The 6,002-nt window shown below is 40.8% G+C and overlaps 1 pseudogene; it reads left to right on the top strand.

Annotated features, from left to right (window-relative positions):
• Nucleotides 1–5,542: 5,542 nt before the first annotated feature.
• LOC112318696 (U4 spliceosomal RNA) lies at nucleotides 5,543–5,614 on the top strand (annotated as a pseudogene).
• The last annotated feature ends 388 nt before the right edge of the window (nucleotides 5,615–6,002 follow it).

The raw sequence follows: 6,002 nt of genomic DNA, 5'->3' as shown, positions 1-6,002 counted from the left end.
TGGCCTACAGCCAAGATTGTTCTATCCAGCAGAGCCATCATTTAGAATGGAAGGGCATACAAACAGCTTCCCAGACAAGAAAAAACTAAAGGAGTTCATCATCACCAAACCAATATTATGTGAAATGTTAAAGGGACTTATTTAAGAAAAAGAAGATCAAAAGTACGAACAATAAAATGGCAATAAATACATATCTATCAACAACTGAATCTGAAAAACAAACTAAGCAAACAAGAGGGACAGACACAGAATCATGGATATGGAGAGCATTTTGATGCTGCCAGATATGAGGATGTGTGGGGGAATGGGTGAAGAGGCGAGAGGACTTAGAAATACAAATAGGTAGTTACAGAATAGTGATGGGGATGTAAGTACAGTATAGGAAGGAGAGTAGCCAAAGAACTTATATGGATGACCCATGGACATGAACAATGCTGGGGGGAATGCCTGAGGGAGTGGTGTGTGCTGGGTGGAAGGGGGCAAAGGGGAAAAACTGGGGCAACTATAATAGCATAATCACTAAAGTATAATTAAAATATTTTTTAAAAATGTTGCTTCTGCCAATTTTCAGAAAGACATTTTTGTCCGAATCAGTGGGCTTAAATTTCCTGAGGTTAAAATACCTTCCCAATCTATTTCATGGAGTTGTTATAAGCATCACATCATATAACAGACATAATATAAGCATTATGTAAACTGTACTAAAAATGCAAACTGTTATTATTTCTACCTACTGTTTTGGACTTAGGAAAGGAAGGGTTCTGGCAAAATGTAAATGAGGCACACTTGGTCATTAAAATTGCAGGTCAGTGCTTCGAACAGTGTCTGCAGGTAACACTTTGACCCCAGTTATTGAGGGAATACATGAACAAGTGAAATTGGCTCATTAGAAGACAGTATTAGTTATCAATAGAATCTTGTTGAGAATGGGTCCCAGAGAAAGTAAACAGGGGCAACAGACAAAGTATTTGGAAAAGTTTAGGGCATAATGTACCACTTATGACAGGGAGGGAGAGCAGCAGAAGTGGCTGATGTGAGAGAGCTGCTTTGAGAAGTTGGGCGGCGGCAGATTCCCAGAGGAAGCTGGCATCTGAAGAGGGACTAAAGGAGAAAGAAACTGAGAAGCAGTAGGAGAGCAACCGGAGGAACAGGAGGGAAACCAGAAAAAGAGTATTGTGACAAAGGAAGAGAATGTTTCAAAAAAGAAGCACATGACTGTCAATGTCAAGGGCTACCAGATGGTTGAAATAAAAAACACAGGGTCTACAGAAAGTGTTGGGCTTACTGAAGTAAGTCATTTAGTCCAGTGGTGGCAGGAATGCTGACAGACAGGGGTGGAGGCAGGTGGCAACGACCTCCCTGTTTTCTCCCTGGCTTCTAATTGTTAAACTCCTTCAGCATTTTTCTGGTCCTCTTCCTGTCTCATCAGCTGCCTTCTCTGGCTCCATTTCTGACTCCTGTTGCTCTTCCCCCCTTCAGCCCCAGTGCTTCCTACAGCTTAGTCCTTGGTTTTACCTGTTCTGTGCAGATGCATTCCCCTAATACGCTCATTTCACCCCAAATCCTCAGTTATCAGAGACACCTTTAATGCTGACCTCCAGCACACCTAACTGCTCTTGGGTGCTTTCCCAGAAATCCTTCGGAGTAGTCAACCATGAACTGTAAGCAAGACTAGGGTTTCATTTACTTACCATGATCCTATCCTGTGCAGTAAACTTGGTACCCATTCTCTCTTAGATGCTTTCCTTGTAGAATCAAGCCAAAAAGAGAACAGGGCACCAGACGTTAACTGCGGAATAGCAAACTGAGTGTTGTAAGCAGAGTCTAGCACCTTGGGAGTCAAGATCAGATTTCGAAGTGTGCTTGAGAAATAGGAAAAGTGGCTACATTAGTTTGTTAGGGCTGGCATAACTGAGTATCACCGAGTGGGTGACTCAAATGATATAAATTTATTTTCTTACAGTTCTGGAGTCTAAAGGTCTGAGTTCAAGGTGTTGGCAGGGTTGGTTTCTTCTGAGGCCTCTCAGCTAGACTAGTAAATAGCCAGCTTCTCCCTGTCTTCACATGGTTTTCCTGTGTCTCTGCATTCTACTTTCTTCTTCTTATAAGGACACCGGTTGTATTGGATTAGGGCCCTCCCTAGTGGCCTCATTTTACCTTAACTGGCTCTTTAAAGGCCCTATCTCCCTAAATATTCTGAGGTGCTGTGGGTTAAGATGTCAACATATACATTTCTTTTGGGGAGGGGAGGGGTGGGACACAATTCATAATCGTGGCCAAAGACAGAATGAAGCCCAATTAAAAGGGAGAAACTTAGGTACTAAAATAAACTCCTTGTTCATCAGATGAGGACAGGCTGGGTGCATGCAAGTCCGGCAAAAAAAGTCCCTGAGGTCATTGTGAATAACGTGCTGACCACGAGTTAGCAATGGACTCTGTAAAAGCCAAAAGCACCATTTCTGGATCTACAGACCATCATTTCTGGATCTGTGGAACTTGGGAGGTCAACTCAGCAATTCTGCTGTGCAGTGGTCAGGAATACCATATGCTTTCCTTCTGAACTCCAAACCAAAGAGAGATGTGAAGATTTTGGATGAGATTCAGAAGAGAACCATATAGAACTACATACTTTGAATCATCAGAAAGTGAAGATACTGAGATTTCTCAGTCCTGGAACAAGGAGGCTGGGTGGGACTTATTAATGCTCTTTAACTCAAAAAAGGTCACTCGGAAGGTAATGGCAGCTCTTCTCCAATCCATAAATTAGAGAGCAAAAGGAAAGAAATTGAGATTTGTTTTAAGTTATTTCTTAATGCCAGTAATTTAGCTGTCATAAGAAAGTATTTTTTAACAGTGTGAGTGGGTAAAGACTGGACTGGTTTACTGAATTTAAAAATAAATGTCCTACATTTAAATTGTCTTTTATTTCAGGTTAGTTTAGTATGATTCTGCCTAAAGTTATGAGCATGTGAAATATAATCATTCATTTGTTTATTAAGTACCTACCACGTGTCCGGCATTATTCTCTACGTAGCAATGAATCAACAAAGTTCCTGTCCTTATGAAGTTTACTCTCAGTAGGTAAGACAGACTATACACACACACACATACACATACACACAACACAGACTGGGCTCAGATGTATGAAGAAAATAAATAAGTCTGGATAAAAGAATAGATAGTGATATAACTAACACTATTTTAAACAGTGTGATCAAGGAGGGCTATCTAATAAGAAATATTTAAGAAAAGACTTAGATAAATCAATAATTGTCAGTATTCATTAAGCATTTAACATATGCCAGACACTGTGCTAGGCTGTGTATTATTTAATCCTTACAGTAATTTATTTTACAAAAGAGGAAACTGAAGCTCAGAGAGGTTAAATAACTTTCCCAGTAACTTACACAGCTTACAAGATTCATACATACTGGCTGTCTTGCTTTCTGTAGCTGCCATTAACATTAATTTTAACTTTAATATTAAAGTTGAGCCCCTGCTGAGTATAGGGGATTTCTTCATTTCTTTTTAATAGGTAGTGCCTAGGTAATAGATGAATTTTACAGAACTCCATGTCCCTGTACAATCTCTAATGCCATCTGCCTCTTGATTCCAAGGCCCCACGAACACCAGGCTCTTTCCTGACGTTGGCCAAGCCCAGAAGACGGGTGTCTTGGTAGAAAAAAAGAGCTGGGACCTCAAGGACCAGTGAGGGGCTGGCCTTTACTAGCTCTCGGTTTGTCTTTTGTAATCAGATTATAAACTGGCTGAGAGACCAAGACAACCCCCCCCCACACACACACCCCTTCTGTGTCTGTTTTTGCACCAAGAAGTTGTTTAGGAGACTATTCATATCTCCAGACAGTTCTGCAGGGCAGATTGGCTGATGGTAGTCAGGCTGAGATCCAGGAAAGAATGATCTAAGATTGCAGGTGTTCATTCTGCCATTTTTCCAAAGCAAATCTGCAGCCCTCAGCAGGCAAGGCCGCACTGAGAGCAGCCTGGAGCCCTCCCCGACTTGTCAGCCTTTCCTCTCCCTGCCGGTCCCCCAGGGACGGACTAGTTTAGGCAAAGAGGATGGTCAAGCCGCCCTGAGCATACTAATGCAAGAGAGTTCTCGCCAATGATGATCAGAGGTACATATGCTAATTCCTCCTCTTTTGAAATGCTCATGGTAAGATTTCTGTCCGACATTTACATTCTGGCTTTAATCAAATAACTCAGAGTTAGAGTAGAAGTGTCTGACCCTTTTCAGAGAAACCTTTGAGTACTGCATCTCCAAAAACTTCAGCGTTTTTTTACTTAAGAGATGTGAAATATATACATAGATGACCTTATGTATTTTATGATTTAGACTCCCCTTCAACTCTGTTGGAAATCTCTGTGTTGTGCTGAGAAGGGGGAAAAAAAACTTAGCTCCTGCCATAGTTTACTTCCAGTCATGAGTGAGCTGCTCCTCCAGAGGAAACCGTATATTCCCGTAAGTGACTGTGTTTTAATGGAATAGCAATTCCAATGGCAAATCTCCATACAGTGTTTTAACAGAGCATTTCACAAAACGAAAGAAAGAAAGAAAGAAAGAAAGAAAGAAAGAAAGAAAGAAAGAAAGAAAGAAAAGAAAAACACAGGCCTTTTAAAAATATTAACAGGAACTTCAACATCCTCTCAGTTTATTAAATTAATTCCACTTAATTCTATACTCTCAATTCTAATTTTTAGGGTAGCAAAATAAATCTTATGGGTCTTTTTCATTTCTCTGAAAGACAGGAAATGTGGTAAAATGTATCTTTTCTATGTAAATACTTCTTTTTCTTCAACAAGATAGGAGTAAATTTACTAACTTCTTCTGCCACAGCAAACAAGTCTCTGCTGCTGCTGCTACTACGTGTCTTCCACGCAGACAAGTACTGCTGTCTGCGCCAGGTAGTTTCTCACACAGTAAGAAATTCAGTTTGACATTTCTCTGTGAGTCTTTTTCTGAAGTGACTTCCTTCTCTTTTGAACATAAAGTACTAAACTCAGTACTACAGTTTCTGGCATCAGGTCACCTCGGTTGCCTCCTAAAACCTTGGATGGATCGTATCCAACTCTAAAGCCACTACCCTTTGGCTTCCATGTTTTCATTTGTTTAAGGATGATCAACACTTAGTGAAATCTTGACACGTGTCAAGTGTTTTATGTGTATTATGTCATTAAATCCTGCAACACTATGTAGTAAAACTTAGACAGAAGGAGAGAAACCAAAGCATCAAAGGCTTAAGTAACTTGTTCAAGATAGTCGGGTAAGTGGTGGAAGGAGAATCGAGCCCAGGTGAGCTGACATCAGAGCTTCTAACCACTGTCCTAGGCTGCCTCCTTGTCTGTTGTCCCCATCTGTATTCATCGCCATACTCAAACTCTACAAGAGCCAGTTTCCTCTGGTTTGTCCACTGGAGTATTCTCAGGGCCTAGATTGGTCTTTGACATATAATTAACACACAATAAATGTTTCCTGGATGAACAAATCTCTTTGTGCATTTTTTCATTAAACAAATGTTGACTGAGCTTTGCACAGTAGCAGTATCTTAGCCAATGAGGTTTATCCGAGGCACGATTGTTGCTAATTGAAACAAATGTTGACTGAGCCCATAAAACCAGGCCCCATTCTACACATTCAAGATACGATAATGAACAAAGTTCCTCCTCTCTGGAAGATTGTATACTTTGGAAGATTACATTCTTGAAGGATGAGACACTAATACCTGATGTCATGTAATGAACTGTTGTGAAGAAAACAAAGCAGGGTAAAGGGGCTAGAAAATGATGTGGGAGTGCTGTTTTAGGTTGGGTAGTTGTAGAAGGCTTGTCTAAAACAGAGACATTTGGGCAGACACCTGAAGGAAGGATCCCCACGAAATAAGTTGCTTGGGTATCTAGCGGGAGAGCACGAAAATGTAAGAAAAAGCAGGTGCGAAGGCTGTGAGGTGAAAGTATGTTGGGGATGTTCCAGAAACAACAGGGGC

The sequence above is a fragment of the Desmodus rotundus genome, chromosome 3 (assembly GCF_022682495.2).
Source record: "Desmodus rotundus isolate HL8 chromosome 3, HLdesRot8A.1, whole genome shotgun sequence".
Taxonomy (NCBI): Eukaryota; Metazoa; Chordata; class Mammalia; order Chiroptera; family Phyllostomidae; genus Desmodus; species Desmodus rotundus.
The sequence above is the reverse complement of the archived record's forward strand: the minus strand, read 5'-3'. Positions and strand labels throughout refer to the sequence as shown.